This window comes from Oncorhynchus tshawytscha, linkage group LG09, assembly GCF_018296145.1.
Source record: "Oncorhynchus tshawytscha isolate Ot180627B linkage group LG09, Otsh_v2.0, whole genome shotgun sequence".
NCBI classification, from domain to species: domain Eukaryota; kingdom Metazoa; phylum Chordata; class Actinopteri; order Salmoniformes; family Salmonidae; genus Oncorhynchus; species Oncorhynchus tshawytscha.
Window position 1 is genome coordinate 62,607,802 of NC_056437.1, and position 16,199 is coordinate 62,624,000.

At 47.1% G+C, this 16,199-nt stretch overlaps 1 protein-coding gene across 1 annotated transcript in view; it reads right to left on the reverse strand.

Moving 5' to 3' along the window:
* Positions 1–1,332: 1,332 nt before the first annotated feature.
* Positions 1,333–16,199, reverse strand: part of asphd1 (aspartate beta-hydroxylase domain containing 1) — a 69,582-nt gene continuing 54,715 nt past the window's right edge. Inside the window, exon 6 of the transcript XR_002952932.1 lies at positions 1,333–1,706. The gene's annotated coding sequence lies outside the window, so the exon portion shown is untranslated. The remainder of the gene's footprint in view (positions 1,707–16,199) is intronic.

Genomic DNA, 16,199 nt, shown 5'->3' on the forward strand with positions numbered 1-16,199 from the left:
AGGGAAGACATCCTCCTCCCTCATGTGGTACCCTTCCTGCAGGCTCATCCTGACATGACCCTCCAGAATGACAATGCCACCAGCCATACTGCTCGTTCTGTGTGTGTTTTCCTGCAAGACAGGAATGTCAGTGTTCTGCCATGGCCAGCGAAGAGCCCGGATCTCAATCCCATTGAGCACGTCTGGGACCTGTAGGATCGGAGGGTGAGGGCTAGGGCCGTTCCCCCCAGAAATGTCCGGGAACTTGCAGGTGCCTTGGTGGAAAAGTGGGGTAACATCTCACAGCAAGAACGGGCAAATCTGGAGGAGGAGATGCACTGCAGTACTTAATGCAACTGGTGGATACACCAGATACCGACTGTTACTTTTGATTTTGAGCCCCCCCCCGTTAGTCACGTGTCTGTGGAACTTGTTCAGTTTTTGTCTTAGTTGTTGAATCTTGTTATGTTCATAGAAATAGCTACACATGTTAAGTTTGCTGGAAATAAACGCAGTTGACAATGAGAGGACGTTTCTTTTTTTGCTGAGTTTATATATATATATGTATATATATATATATATATAAGCATGCTCACAAAAAATCTATTGAGTCAAACCAAATTAAATATCTAGATCACAGTATATGCCAAAAGGGGTCACCTTAAATTAACACCAGGCACATTTGAGAAAAGGATAGATAGAAAACAGGCACAACAAAATAACAAAACTGAATAGATAAAACAGTGGTTAATTGACTTTTTTCCCTCACAGTTTCTGCAGTTACTTATGAAAACCATGTCTACATATGTTGAGCAAAAACTGTGATGATACAGTTCTACAAAATAATAAATATTTACTTTTTTATTGGAGGATTCCTTTGCATCATGAGGTCACCTATCAAAAAGCTGTGATCAATCCACAATGTCATTTGTATGTTTTGCTATTAAGATAGTGCAGTCCAAATGTGTGTGTGAGTGCACATGTGCAGTTTAAAGCAGCAAAGACCAGTTCTGATCTTAAATGACTGTACGTTCATTCTGTTTCTACCCACTGGTCAAAACTGGTTGAATCAATGTTGTTTATATGTCCTTCCACCCCCCAAAATTTTATGGCATGATGTTGAATCAACATGGATTTTAAAGAAGTCATCAACATAAGGAAATTGTAGTCTTTTTTTGACCCAACGTTTTACCGAAATCCAATGACATGGGGATTTATTTACTTATTTTCACAGTGAATTCAGCTTAGTTGACAACTCAACCAAATCCAGGCTTTATTACATCCGGCCGTGATTGGGAGTCGCCTGAGTTTGGCCGGGGTAGGCTGTCATTGTAAATAAGAATTTGTTCTTAACTGACTTTCCTAGTTAAATAAAGGTGTAAAAAAAACATGTAAAAAAAAATCTAAACTAGACATTGAACTGACTCCTATGGGTAAGCTCCCTTTGGCTATTTGGACTGTTTCAGTGGATTCACTGGTAACACACACAGTGATACTCGGACTGGATGAACATTGAGGTTGAAGAGCACAGCCCTCAAGACGAAGTTTGGGCACCTTTCCCTCATATCAAATAAGGGTGGAGCACAACTAGAACATGTGCACAGTGGAAGTTGTAGTTCATTGGTCAGGGCAGAAAATGTAGTCCAGGGCCTGTCTTTCTGCTGCAGCCACATTTGGATGCCAGAGGTCCACACTGAAAATCACCCGTGGCCCGTCCTCTGCCACCCCTTAACGAAAAACAAAAACAAGAAAACATTATAAAATAAGGCTGAGATTCAATCCAAGATGTGTTATAGAGCAGCACACTATACAGCCAACAATGCATCTTTTAAAGACATTTTCTCCGACGTTCACAGAGATTGCATTCATGTTAAGAATGTTGTCTCAAAAATAAATTACCCTTAATTAAAAGTCTGTTATAGTGTTCTGCTCCGTAACTCAGTTCAGATTGAATGCCTGTCTTTATACAGATAATGCACTTGTGATTATGGAGTTAGCTTCCAAAATTGAACAGAGTTGATGGGACTGTAACCAATGCTCACACACAGTTAGAATTCTCAGAACTGTTGTCTGCGAAACTACTGCTTACTACAGTACCATCTAGTGCTCTAAAAAGGCTAAGTTGTTTTATGGTTAGTTTTTTTCACGTTCAGAATGAGAAAGTGTTGGCTATATAGAAATAATGACACTCAAATTAAACATTATTAAACTAAATAATGGGGGTGTACAAAACATTAAGAACACTTTCCATGACAGACTGACCAGGTGAATCCAGGTGAAAGCTATGATCCCTTATTGATGTCACCTCAAAGAAGGATTTTTAAGCCTTGACATGGCTTGTGTCATTCAGAGGGAGAATGGGCAAGACACAAGATTTAAGAGCCTTTAAACGAGGTATGGCAGTAGGTGCACTGGTTTAAGTGTGTCAAGAACTGCAATGCTGCTGGGTTTTTCACACTCAACAGTTTCCCGTGTGTATCAAGAATGGTCCACCACCCAAAAGACATCCAGCCAACTTGACACAAGCATTAGTCAACATGGGCCAGTAACCCTGTGGAATGCTTTCGACACCTTGTAGAGTCCATGCCCTGATGAATTGAGGCTGATCTGAGGGCAAAATGGGGTGAAACTCAATATCAGGAAGGTGATGGGGTCAACTTTGGGGTCATGCTAGGGGCTGCACTCAATGATTGATGTTATTATAATAATTGATTATGCTCATGTTGTATTAATAGAAGGGGAATGGCTATAAGAACCCTCCCTCACTACATCTAGGGTCCTGGACTACAGATAAGCAATATATATATATATAAGCAATATATATTCATTATAAGGTTTAATACTGTTTCTAGTCTCTGCCTCTTATAAGAAACGGTCTGAGAGATGTGTGAGTTATTGCAGTCAAAACAGGGTGTCTGTGAGAAAGCGCCTCAAGGCTAAAAAAGATTCATAGACACAGAACCCTGCAAGGGAGTGAAAGAAATAAGAGACAAGTCAGACATACCACTATAAAGCAACTTGGAGAGTGGAAAAATACTGCTGAGCCCTTAGAAAACACTGGAACTATTGTTCTCTCCTGCAAGTTTGTAAAACTGTCTATGCATGGGTTTGGTCTCATGCGTAGAAGGTGTTGACGTAGGCAGTGACATCACTAGGGGTTGACTGCAAGCATATTAAAAGCAACTTGGACTTTTCCTTTTCCTTGAACTCAGGAGAGACATCAGTTGTATGTTTGATCGTTGACTTCTGTCTACAGCTGTATTTTGATTCAAATTGTTATGATTTATAAGTGCACATTTTGAGTATTCCCTATTTGTTAAGTAAATAACGGAGCCCAGAAAAGTGGAACCAACAAAGGTGTTCCTAATGTTTTGTACAGAGTGTACTGTATGTCACCCTAATCAAGGTGAAGATTACATCATACATTTCGTGCATCTAATGGTAATGTCCGCAATAGAAGCCACTTGTGGATTTGGCAGCTCTAACGCAGTTACACCTCTGACACAGCCTAAATGAAAGCAATGCGCTTGATGGCTAACGCAGGTTCCCGCTGATCTGATTGAATCCTGGCCTAAGTTTATATCTTAAAAAATAAATAACGTACACCACTGGTCAAAGGTTTTACAACACCTACTCATTCAAGGGTTTTTCTTTATTTTGTCACACCCTGGTCTTAGTATTTTGTGTTTTCTATATTTATTTGGTCAGGCCAGGGTGTGACATGGGTTTATTTTGTGTTGTGTTTATGTATGGGGGTTTTTCGTAGGTTTTGGGATTGTGGCTTAGTGGGGTGTTCTAGCAAAGTCTATGGTTGCCTGAGGCGGTTCTCAATCAGAGGCAGGTGATTCTCGTTGTCTCTGATTGGGAACCATATTTAGGCAGCCATATTCTTTGAGTGTTTCGTCGGTGATTGTTCCTGTCTCTGTGTTAGTTGTCACAAGATAGGCTCAGTCACTTTGGTTTTTCTTTTTTCCTTGTTTTGGAAGAGAAGAGAAGAGAAGAGAAGAGAAGAGAACGAGCGCCATTCTCCTTGCGGAGATGGTGCTAAATCCATCAACACGGTCGGTCCCTGGGATTGGGCTGGCCAACACGATTCAGTTTGCTTGGAAGGAAAAGGAGTTGGAGCCTTTAGGACGGGAAACTTTTGGAAGGATAATATTGATGGGGATTCTAAAGCTGACGGTGAAGGACGTGTTTTGTTTCCAAGGCAACTCGTTGGAGGGAGCATACGACGTGGCACTATATACAGAGGAGAAACACGATGATATCCTGAGAAGGGCAAGAGCAGTGGGAGGTGAGAGGCCGATGAGCCACTATGAAATACCAAGCCTGGCGAAGAACAACTTTAGGGTTGTAACTGTCAACATTTATAACCCATACGTTAAGGACGAAGAGGTGAGGGCCTTTCTGGGGAGATACATGGATAACGTCTCCTCAGCAAGGCACCTCAAAGACTCCCTTGGGTTTTGGAATGGGAGGAGAGGCTTCCAGGCCCTCCTCAGGGAGGACCCAAAGGGACATGGTGGCTACCTCCATCCTCCTGCTATGTTCTCCCTAGGGGCTGACCGGGGGACGTTGTTTCATGCATGTCAGCCCCCATTTTGCAGGCGCTGTATGGCCTACGGCCACATATTCGCTTCGTGCAGCACAAGAAAATGCAGATTTTGTGGATCTGAGGATCACGAGGCGAGGGATTGTGACAAGTCTAAGGCGTGCCACGGGTGTGGCTCGTTAGCACACCTGTGCGGGGGTGCCCGGCTCGTCAGAGGTCATATGCGTCTGCGGCTGGGGGGGAGCAGGAGCGGGGGATGGGGGAAGAAGAGGAGGGGAAGGAAGCACGCCTCATGACCAGAGTACAGGTCCAGAGGGGAAGGCCACAAGGAAGGATGAGGAGCAAGAAGCGGCGGATGGAAGAGAGAAGGAAACAGAAGGCATGGGAGTAGGAGAACCAGGAAAAGCGGCGGAAGAAGGCAACCGAGTGGAGGAGCATGAGAGAGAAGAAAGCGAGGGAGGAGTGTTGGAGAAGGAGACGGTGGAAGAGCAAGTGGAATGGGGGGAAAGTGCCCTGGTGGAAGAGATGAGGGGTATGGTGGAGGAGCTGGCGGGGGGAGGGTGGTATCTCTCCACTGCCGCCATCACCAAAGAAGAGAATGAAGAGGAGGGTGCGATTGGCCGACAGTGAGAGGGAGGGGATGGCCAAGAGAGTGATGGGGGTGGGAGAAACCTCTGGGTTGCTGCTGGTTTCCCCAGGCCCTCAACTTCTGTTGGGTGGGGACACACCTAACAAGACTCAGGACTGGGTACAGGAGGAGGTGGGGAGTTTTTTGTTTGGGGACTCAGCCTCCCCGATTTTTTTCCAAACCAGCTGCAGCACTGGGGAGGGGGAGGAGTGTGGGGGTAGACCCAGGGTGCAGGGCACACTAAACACTATTCCTGCATCCTGGGTTGGTGAGATGGAGGAAGAGGGGGATGTCGGGAGTACGGATGGTGTTCTCACCATATGGAGCAGGGGAGCAGGGGAGCATCGGAGCAGGGGAGCATCGGGTGAGTCTCCTGTTTTTTTTTTTTTTTTCTGTCTGGGTTTAGAATTTGAGTGTATTACATGTTTTTATTTTATTCTTTCATGGGGTCTAATTTTACTTTTGTAAGTTTAAATGTAAGGGGTTTAAGGGATTTTGTTAAGAGGAGGGCGGTTTTTAGTTATTTGGAGGGTGTGGGGTTTGATTTTTGTTTTTACAGGAGGTTCACCTGAGGGATGGAGGGGATGTTAGTAGGTTTAAGAGGGAGTGGGACAAGGGGGAGTCGGTTTGGGGTATTGGGGGGTGCACTCATCGGGGGTAGGGATTTTGTGTGGGCACAGGGAGGTAAAAGTGGAGGATTCTTTTGTGGTAATGCAGGGGAGGGTTATAGGGGTGGATGTCACGATAACGGATTGTAAATTTAGATTAGTGGTGGTGTATGGGCCACAGGTGGTGGCAGACAGGAGGGAGATGGTGGACTGTCTGACGCCCCTGTGTGTCACAAATAGGAAATTAGTGATAGGGGGGGATTTTAATACAGATTTAGGAATGGGGGGGATAGCAGTGCAGGCGCCATTACCGGGCTAATGGCTTGCCATGGTCTGGTTGATGGTGGTCTGCACACTACTCCGAAAATGGCCGGTCCTACATGGCGCAACTCCAGGGGGGTTGAGTGGAGGCTCGACTATATTTTTGTACCCAGGTCTTTGGGTAAGTTGTCTGGGCAGCTGTTGCCTGTTTTCTTTTCGGATCACGACGGGGTGCTCCTGCAGGTGGGGTCGCCAGTCTACCTCTTTGGTAGGGGGTACTGGAAGTTAGATCGGGATGTGCTGGAGGAGCAGGCTTTTGTTGACAGGTTTTATGGTTTCTTTTGGAGGCTTGAAGGCCTCCGGTCCATGTGCGAGGGGGTGTTAGAGTGGTGGGAATTAGTTAAGGTGAGGATTAGGGCTTTTATAATAGGGTATTGCAAGAGGAAAAAAAGGGAGGAGAGGAGGGAGGTGGATCGTATCCAAAGGTTAATTGAACTCGAGTACGAGGCAGGCAACCTCGGCGGGTCCTTTGACTGGGAGAGATCCGCAACCCTAAAGGCGCAGCTCAGGGAGTTGCAGGAGCGGAAGGCTCGAGCTTTCCTGGAGTGTGCACATAGTGGCTTTCTAGAACACAATGAGACTTGTTCTGCTATGTTCTTTAAGTCGGTTAGGGCCAGACAGAGTAGGAAGGTAATGCATGGCGTTAGGGAAGAAAATGGTAGTATAGTTAGAGAACCAGAGGATATGGTCAGGGTGACAACTGATCATTTCCAAGGTTTATTTAAGGAAAGGGAAATAGATGTAGAGCAGGGAAATGTGTTTTTAGAACACTTGTCCAGGCGGTTGCCGGAGGACATTAGAGAAGTGATGGAGACCCAGATTTCACTAGAAGAGGTTGAGAGCGCTCTTAGGAGGATGGGAAAAGGGAAGGTGCCTGGGATGGATGGGCTGCCGGCTGAGTTTTATCTCAAGTTTTGGGGTATACTTGGACCAGTGGTCCTCGAAGTCTTGAAGGCCATCCTTGAGACGAGGGTCCCGGGGGGGATCAATGGCTGTTGGTGTGCTGTCACTTTTATATAAGAAGGGGGAAGTAACAGACCTTGGCAACTGGCGGCCGTTGACCATGCTGTGTGTATATTACAAGCTACTTGCAAAGGTTTTAGTAGACCGGTTGCGCACAGCCCTTCCCTACGTCGTCCATGAGGATCAGACGTGCGGGGTAGAGGGCCGCTCTATTAGATGGAACCTACAGTTAATCAGGGACTCCATCGCTTGGGTTGAAGATAGAGGACTGCCTTTAATAGTAGCAGCGCTAGATCAGGCGAAAGGTTTTGATCGCGTGAATAGATCCTTTTTATTCAGAGTGTTAGGTCGATTAGGATTTGGGGAGAAGTTCATAGGATGGATTCGTACATTATATGTCGGAGCGGGGTGCCGAGTTAGTGTAAATAGTCACTTGGGTGACGTTTTTGACCTCTCGTCTGGGGTCAGGCAGGGGTGCCCACTCTCGGCTCTCCTCTTCGTTCTGTACATGGAGCCTCTGGGGGCTGCCATTAGGGCAGACACAGGGGTGGAAGGCTTGTTGATCCCTGGAAGTGGTGGGCTGCATGTTAAGATGACGCAGTACGCCGACGACACTTCCTTACTACTGTGCAAGGACTTGTGCCTGACAAGGTCCCTTGCCATCTTTGGGGATTTCACCCGAGCGTCGGGAGCGGTTCTGAACCATGCAAAGTCTTCCGTCAAGTTTTTCGGAAGATGGCGCGGTAGAACGGATGTGCCTGGGGGGTTCTCTCTCTGTGAGGGGGCCCTGAGGATTCTCGGGGTCCTTTTTGAGACCTCCGGCTCAGCGACGCTAAACTGGAACATGCGTATCGCAGTGGTACAGAGGAAGCTAGCAATGTGGAAGGCTAGGTATTTGTCTTTTATGGGCAAAGTCCTGGTCCTAAAGGTGGATGTGTTGCCGTCTCTTTTGTATTTGGCGTACATCTACCCATTGCCGGCTTGTCTGAGGAGGCCTCTAGTGAGGCTTGTGTTTCAGTTCATGTGGAGTGGCAGGTGCGAGTGGGTCGCCAGGGCACGCATGCTCTGTCCCATCGGGGAGGGAGGTAGGGGGGTACCACATTTCCCCCTCAAGCTAGACGCAATTTTTGTTTCTTTCTTGTTAACGGAGCTTGCTCATCCAGGGATACACCCGTCCGGTTACCTCCTGCGGGTGTTCTTCTCGTATCAGGCGAGAAGCGTAATGGTGTGGTCTAACACGGGTCCTCGGGCGGAACAGCTGCCGTGGCACTTTGGTCATGCGGCCAAGTGGCTGCGTGCGCACCCTGAGGTTGAAGTTGCCCGAGCAGGTTTAGATCACAGGCACCTGTACCAGGAGGTCAGAAAGGCAGGGAGTCCGGTGCCTGTAGTGGGCATCTCGGGAAGTGGTCTGGGAGGGAGTGCAGGCGCGGGGTCTGGACAACAGGCTCAAGGACCTGAATTGGTTGAGCCTCCATAAGTGCTTGCCGGTACGTTCCATCATGTACCGGTATAGTTTGGTGCAATCCCCTACCTGTCCAAGATCCTCTTGTGGCAGGGAGGAGACTGTGCGCCATGTCTTTTGGGACTGTGCCTTTGCCGGAGTAGTATGGGCTAGGGCACGGGTGTTGTTAGGTTTGGTAAGGGGGGATTTTGTATTGACGTGGGCCAGGTTAGAGAGAGGTGTAGGGAGAGCGAGAGGGACGGATAGGGACAGGTTTCTGCTTTGGCTTCTCATGAGTCTCTTTAAACGGGGGCTGTGGGAAGCCAGGCAGGGAAGGGATAGTGAGGAGGGTGGAAGGAGATTTGAGGGGGAGGATGAAGAGGGAGGAGAGGAAGTGGGGGCAGCATGCTGCTCAGGAGAGGTGGAAGGGGGGTTTAGGGCTGGGTGTCATTTAGATTTGTAAGGGGATAGATTAGGGACGGGGAGATAGGGAAAGGTAGTTTGTAGGGTGACGGGGAGGGAAGATGCTCCCCTGAGGTTTTGTTTGGGGTTTTTGTTTAGTTAAATTAGTTAAATTAAAATACCATTATTTGAGTATGTATGAAAATTATAAGTTGTAAAGAATGAATGGTATTGAAGATAATAAATTATTTTTAATTTAAAAAAAAGATAGGCTGTATAGGTTTTCACGTTCCGTTTGTTGTTTTTGTATTGTCGTGTTTATTCGTCATTGAACATGTATCGTATTAACCACGCTGCATTTTGGTCCGACTCTCTTTCGACGGAAGAAAACCGTAACAGAATCACCCACCACACCAGGACCAAGCAGCGTGGTGACAGGCAGCGGCAGCAGGAGCTACGAAGTTTAGTGTATACGACTTGGGAGGAAATAGACAGGTGGGCGGTCGACCCAGAGAGAGTGCCGGAGCCCGCCTGGGATTCGCTGGAGCAGTGCGAAGAGGGCTATAGGAGAATGGAGTCAAAGAGACAAGCATGGCGGCGCAGAAGGAAACCCGAGAGTCAGCCCCAAAAATTTCTTGGGGGGCTCAGGGAGGGTGCGGCAGAGTCAGGGTTCAAACCTGAGACAACTCCCCCTGTTTATCGTGAGGAGCAGCGATCACAGGACTTCTGGACGTGGGAGGAGATATTGGACGGAAAAGGACCCTGGACACAGCCTGGAGAATATCGCCGCCCCAAAGAAGAACTGGAGGCGGCGAAAGCGGAAAGGCGCTGGTATGAAGAGGCAGCACGGCGACGTGGATGGTAGCCCGAGAGTCAGCCCCAAAAATGTATTGGGGGAGGGCTCAGGGAGAGTGTGGCAGAGTCAGGGTTCAGACCTGAGCCAACTCCCCCTGTTTATCGTGAGGAGCCAATGAGGAGACCAGAACCAGAGCCGGTGTTGGAGGTGAGTGAAGCAGAGACTGTGAAGGAGTTAATGGGGAAAGTGGAGGAGAGAGTTATGAGGGAGTTGCTAGGTTGGTGCTTTAGATACGATATTCGCCCGACGGAGCGTGTCGGGGATTTGATGGCACCTGGGTCAGCGCTCCATACTCGTCCTGAGGTGCGTGTTAGTCGGCTGGTGAAGAGTGTGCCAGCCTCACGCACTAGGCCTCCTGTGTACCTACCTAGCCTTGCACGTCCTGTGCCAGTCCTGCTCTCAGGCTCTCCAGTACACCTTCACGGTCCGGTCCATCCTGTGCCACCTTCACACACCAGTCCTCCGGTGGCAGCTCCCCGCGCCAGGCTTCCTGTGCGTGTCCTCGGCCCAGTACCACCAGTGCCAGCACCACGCACCAGGCCTTCAGTGCGCCTCGCCTGTTCAGCGCTGCCAGAGCCTTTCTCCTCTCCAGCGCTGTCGGAGGCTCCCGCCTGTTTAGCGCTGTCTGAGACTCCTGCCTGTTTAGCGCTACCAGAGCCTTCCTCCTGTCCAGCGCTGCCGGAGTCTCCCGCCTGTCTAGCGCTATCAGAGCCTTCCTCCTCTCCAGCGCTGCCGGAGTCTCCCGCCTGTTTAGCGCTGCCAGAGCCTTCCTTCTCCCCAGCGCTGCCGGAGTCTCCTGCCTGTTCAGCGCAGTCAGAGCTGCTAATCTGCATGGAGAAGCCAGAGCTGCCAGTCTGCATGGAGCAGCCAGAGCTTCCAGTCTGCATGGAGCAGCCAGAGCTTCCAGTCTGCATGGAGCAGCCAGAGCTGTCAGTCTGCATGGAGCAGCCAGAGCTGCCAGTCTGCATGGAGCAGCCAGAGCTGCCAGTCTGCATGGAGCAGCCAGAGCTGCCAGTCTGCATGGAGCAGCCAGAGCCGCCAGTCTGCATGGAGCAGCCAGAGCCGCCAGTCTGCATGGAGCAGCCAGAGCCGCCAGTCAGCCAGGATCTTCCAGATCCGCCAGTCAGCCAGGATCCACCAGTCAGCCAGGATCTTCCAGATCCGCCAGTCAGCCAGGATCCGCCAGTCAGCCATGATCTTCCAGATCCGCCAGTCAGCCAGGATCCGCCAGTCAGCCAGGATCTGCCAGAACCACCAGCTAGCCAGGATCCGCCAGTCAGCCAGGATCTGCCAGAACCACCAGCTAGCCAGGATCTGCCAGAGCCTACTACCTGCCTGAGTTTCCTCTCAGTACTGGGCTTCCTCTCGGTACTAGGCATCCTCTCAGTGCTGAGCTTCCCCTCAGTGCCGAGCTTCCCCTCAGTGCCGAGCTACCCCTCAGTGCCGAGCTACCCCTCAGTCCCGAGCTTCCCCTCAGTCCCGAGCTTCCCCTCAGTCCCGAGCTTCTACCTCAGTCCCGAGCTGCCCCTCAGTCCAGTGGGGTCCTTGGTGAGGGTTATTAGGCCAAGGTCGGCGGCGAGGGTCGCCAATCAAAGGACGCGTTACAGGGGGACTAAGACTTGGTTGGAGTGGGGTCCACGTCCCGAGTCGGAGCCGCCACCGTGGACAGACGCCCACCCGGACCCTCCCCTATGGGTTTAAGTGTGCGGCCGGGAGTCCGCACCTTGGGGGGGGTTCTGTCACGCCCTGGTCTTAGTATTTTGTGATTTCTATATTTATTTGGTCAGGCCAGGGTGTGACATGGGTTTATTTTGTGTTGTGTTTATGTATGGGTTTTTTTTCGTAGGTTTTGGGATTGTGGCTTAGTGGGGTGTTCTAGCAAAGTCTATGGTTGCCAGAGGCGGTTCTCAATCAGAGGCAGGTGATTCTCGTTGTCTCTGATTGGGAACCATATTTAGGCAGCCATATTCTTTGAGTGTTTCGTGGGTGATTGTTCCTGTCTTTGTGTTAGTTGTCACCAGATAGGCTGTATAGGTTTTCACGTTCCGTTTGTTGTTTTTGTATTGTCGTGTTTATTCGTCATTAAACATGTATCGTATTAACCACGCTGCATTTTGGTCCGACTCTCTTTCGACGGAAGAAAACTTATTTAACATATCTAACTTATCTAACATATTATCTAACATATTTGTACTATTTTCTACATTGTAGAATAATAGTGAAGACAGGAAAACTATGAAATAACACATATGGAATCACGTAGCAACCAAAAAAAAGTGTTAAATAAATCAAAATGTATTTTTTATTTGATATTCTTCAAATAGCCACCCTTTGCCTTGATGACAGCTTTTCACACTCTTGGAATTCTCTCAACCAGATTCATGAGGTAGTCTCCTGGAATGCATTTACAAGTGTGCCTTCTCAAAAGATAATTTGTGAAATGTCTTTCCTTCTTAATGCGTTTGAGCATAACAGTTGTGTTGTGACAAGGTAGGGGGTATACAGAAGATAGCCTTATTTGGTAAAATACCAAGTACATTTTATGTCAAGAACAGCTCAAATAAGCAAAGAGAAACGACAGTCCATCATTACTTTAAGTCATGAAGGTCAGTCAATATGGAACATTTCAAGAACTTTGAAAGTTTCTTCAAGTGCAATCGCAAAAACTATCAAGCTCTATGATGAAACTGGCTCTCATGAGGACTGCCATAGGAATGGAAGACCCAGCGTTACCTCTACTGCAGAGGACAAGTTCATTAGAGTAACCAGCCTTAGAAATTGCAGCCCAAATAAATGCTTCATAGAGTTCAAGTAACATCAAGGAGACTGTGTCCAGAGGAGACCGTGTGAATCAGGCCTTCATGGTCAAATTGCTGCAAGGAACCACTACTGAAGGACACCATTAAGGAGAAGAGACTTGCTTGTGCCAAGAAACACGAGCAATGGACTGGTGGACATTTGTCCCTTGCTCTGGAGTCCAAATTTGAGATTTTTGGTTCCGACCGCCATGTCTTTGTGAGACGAACGGATGATTTCTGCATGGGTGGACATTTGTCCCTTGCTCTGGAGTCCAAATTTGAGATTTTTGGTTCCGACCGCCATGTCTTTGTGAGACGAACGGATGATTTCTGCATGGGTATTTCCGTTAAGCATGGAGGAGGAGGTGTTATGGTGTGGGGGTGCTTTGCTGGTGACAGTCTGTGATATATTTAGAATTCAAGGCACACTTAACGAGCATGGCTACCACAGCATTCTGCAGCGATACGCCATCCCATCTGGTTTGTGCTTAGTGGGACTATCATTTGTTTTTCAACACGACAATGACCCAACACACCTCCAGACTGTGTAAGGGCTATTTTACCAAGAAGTTGAGTGATGGAGTGCTGCATAAGATGACCTGGCCTACACAATCCCCCAACGGCAACCCATTTGAGATGATTTGGGATGAGTCGGACAGCAGAATGAAGGAAAAGCAGCCAACGAGTGCTCAGCATATGTGTGAGCTCCTTCAAGACTGTTGGAAAAGCATTCCAGGTGAAGCTAAAATATATTTTGATTTGAACACTTTTTGGTTACTACATGATTGTTATATATGTTATTATATGTTATTTCATTGTTTTCATGTCTTCACTATTATTCTTCAATGTTAGAAAATAATAAAAATAAATAAAAACCCTTGAATGAGCAGGTGTTCTAAAACTTTTGACCGGTAGTGTATGCCTAGCCATTTCTGAAAACCATAACTTCGAAAGCCATTGACCAATTTATGAAGGTTGATATTGCTAGTAATATAAATTGGAACTAGCAAAAAAGTTATATTTTTTCATATCTAATAAGCTTATTAACTAGGATCTAGTATGAGAAGTCAAAACAGAGCTACTGTAGAACGTAGAGTTAGTACTATAACTTCTGTTCCCAGGAGGAAGGAAAACGAGGTACAACATACTATGAGGAGTCACACTCTCATGACTTCAGTTGAAGGATCTGAAGTAAAACTTGACAAGGCCAATGAAATCCACGTGAAATTCAATGTGACCTTTGAGCCACGGTCATCTTGTTTATGCACTCTGGACATGCTTTAGTAGTATCCAACTTGCTAACTACCATCAGGTCTTATTAGCCTGGTACTCAGGGCTCTATTGTCCCTTTAACCACTCTGACATCAATACAGATGCAATCAAAAATCACATCAAACACTTTATCATAACAGTAGGCCTATTGTACTTTTTAAAACTCACCACACTGTGATGAATTTGAATAAAGAATTTCAACAGCATGGTTGTTGTTTCAAAGCCTAACACAAGAAACAGACAGCGCTTTCTAAGGTGATGATTAATTCAAAACACCCATACCATATTTGAGCTTATGCATATGATTGAGCCCAAGCCTGAAAGAAAAACCTGAATTAAAATTGTGCCATCATACAATACACAGTCTACCGCATATTAAGCATGGCAGAAAAACATAAAACAAAACTGATTTAAGATATCTTTGGTACATAATTGTTCTAGCATTTGAGTGAGGACTGTATTATTATGCATAGTGGGTGGACTGGATACCTTATGCTAGGCTCCAAAATGTATATCCATGAGTTAGGGAGAGAAGGTATACCCCTAGGCAATGTTGTTGGTTCATTGATTATGCAGGGCGAATTACAGTTAGCCTACAATTAGTGAGATTGTATTTAATTTTGAATAGCCTAAAAATAGGGATTTTTTTTCTTCATAATTAATTGGGTGACACGTTACCTTGAGCAATACAGAATATCTCACTACCATGCATTTACATCTCTTCCTCTCTGTCCATTATTCCTTGCTCGAGCCGCAGATGGGCTGTCAACAGTTTAGTGATATGTTTCTTTTTTTTCTTTTTTTAATTAAAAATTATAATTTTTTACCCCTTTTTCTCCCCAATTTCGTGCTATCCAATTGTTTAGTAGCTATTATCTTGTCTCATCGCTACAACTCCCGTACGGGCTCGGGAGAGACGAAGGTCGAAAGCCATGCGTCCTCTGAAACACAACCCAACCAAGCCGCACTGCTTCTTAACACAGCGCACATCCAACCCGGAAGCCAGCCGCACCAATGCGTCTGAGGAAACACCGTGCACCTGGCAACCTGGTTAGCGGGCGCTGCGCCTGGCCCGCCACAGGAGTCGCTAGTGCGCGATGAGACAAGGATATCCCAAGGATAAAACCTCCCTAACCCGGACGACGCTAGGTTAGGGACCTCGCGGTCGCGGGCGGCTGCGACAGAGCCTGGGCCAGAGTCTCTGCGATGCAGTGCCCTAGACCACTGGGCCACCCTGGAAGCTGAAATATGTTTTAATATTCCTGAACAGATTTCACTTGGTTTCCAAAATTAAGCACTGGGTAGCTGCAGAAACAAGGTTGATGAGCCCATGGCATTCAGAGTTTGGGCGTAATATCACCTGTCGGGCAGCGAGAGCATTGTCATGTCTTGTCATATTATGTCTTGTTCCTGTTCTTTCTCTTCACTCTGTCTCCCTCTGCTGGTCGTATTAGGCTACCTTCTCTTTCTCTCCTCCTCCAGCTGTTCCTCATCTCCTCTAACTACCTCGTTCACCCTTTTCCCACCTGTTCCCTTTTTCCCTCTGATTAGGTCTCTATTTTCTCTCTCTGTTCCTGCTTCTTTCTTTGTCAGATTCTCGTTTGAGTTTCTCATGCCAGAAACAAACTATCGTCTCGTTTGCTTCACCCTTGTCCCGTCCTGTCGGAATCTGCCTGGCAAGTGCATCCTGTACTCAGCTAACTGTCTTATCGTTTGTACTGTGTCCAGTTCATCTGATGCTACGTGAGATCAGGTACCACTGTTCCTCTACGACCCGCGCCTACCCAGAGAGACCTGCAGCCTGTCGCAGCTAACCCAGCTATTCTCCTCTGCTGCTAAGAAGGGGGCTCTTTTGTAATTATCAGAAGGACTTTTTGTTTCATTTGTCGCCCTCTCTGCGGGTTGTCTATTTTTCCATTATCTACATCTGAAGAGGATCTATGTCTTCCCTGTGTTTACATTAAAGGACTGTTTTTGTTAAACCGCTTTTGGGTCCTCACTCAAGTGCACAACAAGCATGCTCCTCAATCAGTGGTTGATGCATGAAGTGAAATAAGTGTTCTTATATTTACTTCTCAAAGCACGTGCTCTGCTATAAAACGAAGTAGCCTACAAAACGGATTGGCGGGAAAGCCTGTTGGCTCCATTCGCTACTCTAGTGCATACAGATTACTTATTTTCCCCTGCCTCTATTCCAGCCCATGGGCCATTCTAAATCAAAACAAATTTTACATATTAGTAAAGACAAGATTAAATTGAGAATAGTCTTTTTTCGCTACTTTCTCAAATCATCAATAGCCTATAGTCACACTATGCAGCCCATATACCCTGTATGTTTTGATTTCAAAGACATTCTATGTTTTGTATCATTCACAACAA